This window comes from Seriola lalandi, unplaced genomic scaffold (assembly GCF_002814215.2).
Source record: "Seriola lalandi dorsalis isolate HSWRI2012SDOR001 ecotype SW California unplaced genomic scaffold, Sedor1 jcf7180001973610, whole genome shotgun sequence".
Classification (NCBI taxonomy): Eukaryota; Metazoa; Chordata; class Actinopteri; order Carangiformes; family Carangidae; genus Seriola; species Seriola lalandi.
Genome location: NW_019444276.1, coordinates 1 through 2,553, shown reverse-complemented (window position 1 = coordinate 2,553; position 2,553 = coordinate 1). Strand labels below are relative to the sequence as shown.

General features: G+C 39.6%; 1 long non-coding RNA gene across 2 annotated transcripts; it reads right to left on the bottom strand.

Moving 5' to 3' along the window:
- Positions 1-79: 79 nt before the first annotated feature.
- LOC111652466 (uncharacterized) lies at positions 80-2,461 on the bottom strand. Of its 2 annotated transcripts, none has more exons than XR_002760601.2 (3): positions 2,350-2,461; positions 543-700; positions 80-207 (listed from the first exon to the last, which is right to left on the bottom strand). It is a non-coding gene; the product is annotated as an uncharacterized LOC111652466 (long non-coding RNA). The 2 variants fall into 2 exon arrangements; XR_002760600.2 differs by having other exon boundaries at positions 543-697; positions 2,350-2,456.
- Positions 2,462-2,553: the final 92 nt, after the last annotated feature.

Genomic DNA, 2,553 nt, shown 5'->3' with positions numbered 1-2,553 from the left:
AAAAAAAAAAAAAACATAGCAAAAATTTTTTTTTTCCTCATGTTTAAGCTTTATGTGTCATCAGACTGCAGACTGACCCTCTGAGATGCCTTCCAGGTTGTCACTGCAGAGGGAAAAGCGCAGGGTTTTGTCTGGTTTACCATGCAGCTTGGTATCATCAGCATGTCCATCCCCCTGGGCCCCATCAGCCATCTGCAGGTTCAAAACCTAGAGGGTGGTAGAGAGAGGAAGTGCATACATAAAAAAGGTGTATATATATCACCTAAGGTTGGTTGCAAACTTGCTTTGCCATGAGTCATTCTTGCTAGACGAAATAACAAAGACGGGAGGAGAGAATTAAATTTGGGTCAGGGAGCTTTATATGAGATATAAGGTTTCTTATCAATTGCATAACATTGCCAGTACATACAAAGCACAACAAAATGCATGACACTGACTCTAAGAAGTCTTACTCCCCTTCATTGACAGGAAAAAAAATGGTTTTGAATTTATCACATCATCATCTCTGTTGCAAATTAGTATATTAATTCAAGTTACATTACCTCATTCTCTGACATCATCCCAGGGACAGTCTGAGGACCAGTTCCTAGTGAAATCACCAGCACCTCCTCTGGCATCAGCTCCTGTAGGGACTCTTGGGAGCTGGCCTCTGCCTCCCCCTCCTGGGCTATGTTGGTACGGCTGCGGCTACGAGCAGCTGCTGGTTGGTGGGTTGGAGAGAATTAGTAGGGAACCACTGTTATTTTGTAATTGTTGCATTCACTGAATAACAACATGTGTTGCTTTGGTTTAAATTAAATTATGTTGTTGGATTTAAGCAATACGTTCAGAAATTCATGTTTCATCAAACAACCAAACAGTATTTATGAAAACGAATAGATTCAACACAAAGCTTGAAACTAGACAACCAAGACGCTCATCTGGTATGTCACACCAATGTGTTGCTTATAACTGTTATTTGTGAATAATGAGAATGAGTTGAGTAGCTTATAAGCTTTCTAATTGCAAATAAGATAGAGGTCACAATGACTATCAGTTTCACAAACAAAATGTCAAAAAAAACCTTTTGAATTCTTCCCTCTTGTAGCTATACATTGATGTGACAGTAAAGCGAGTTTACCTCTTGTTTCTACATGTTAGACGGTAGTTAGTTAACAATAATAAAGGCTTAGTTTTCTTTTAGCACAAAAAAGAAGTTTTTCAAATTCGACACTCGTATTTGCACTGCGCAAAGTTCAATGGTTAAGATGAAACCAGATGCACACAAAAGCACATAAAGAGCTTGGCCATAGGTGTCTAGAAAACAAAAGATGCCATAGCTACCATATCATTTGAACAAAATTATTTTAGCAAAAGTAGCATATAGAATTTATGAAAACACTGCACATTAAAATATTACCATGTAACAAGATTTAAGTCCACTCATTCTGCATAACCTACGTTGACACAAGGTGCTCTGTGCATGTTTAAATACTAAGTGACCTGCTTCCACAGTGTTTGTGGGATTAAGATGGTAGACCTGACAAAGGCGACGCACTTAAGCAGCATGTGACATTCATACCACTCTAAAGACAGCTCTGACGCATTTTAACCCTATGTTTTTGGGGCTCTAGCACATTGCACTGACTCTCCATCCGCTCCATCCACTGGATATATTTCAAGAAATAAAAAAGAACTACTAAGTACAGGTACACGCGACCACATCACACTCATTCTGGGTAAGCGTTTTTCATGAACAATGTTTCTATCAAAGTATAAGTGCATGAGTCACTTAACATTTTCAGCATGATGGTGGCTATACTCCATGTTACACTCTTCGATAACAAGGAACTTAGGATATCTGAATCTGTACCCTTTAATTCATTGTTAATCATGAAGCACTAATTTGATTGAAATCCTTGATATTATCAAAATAATGAGAAAGGTTTGGATGACAAGAACACAACTACACCATCACAGCCACCGTCATTGTATGAAGTTATTACACTACACTCTGCTTCATCTTTTACCACAACTCAAGCACGGAGCAGAAGGAAAAAAGGTGGAAGATTGATTTTATTCCCCACTCTACCTGGTAATGAATAGCCATAATCCGCTGAATGAGGAAGCAAAAAAGGGAAAACTTAGAAAACATAATGAGTGGATAACTGAATAATGAACCAAAGAACTGTGCAAGGCAAAGCAAGCATGGTGAGTGCATATGGACAAGAACAGTGCTAGTTAACAGTGGCGAGGCAGGGAGGTTACTGTGCAGCTAGGAGCATGGACTAGATGAGTGTTAACTGCGTGATACACCAAATACATGGGTTACGTTCTCTCCAGCTCTAACAGGACTGACAGGCTACCCACCAAAAGGGGTTACTAATGGAATGTGAGCAGACAGAGTGGTGGTTGTGGGGTCCCAGGATGTAATAGCAGCTAAGTGTTGTCCTGGTCATTCATTGGCAGCACAGGAGGAAAGGAGAAGGACAAGGTAGGGAGTTGGAGAAAGAGGAGAAATCTCAGAATTCAAAATATTTCAAGTGTCAAGTCAAGATTGTGTATATAAACGTC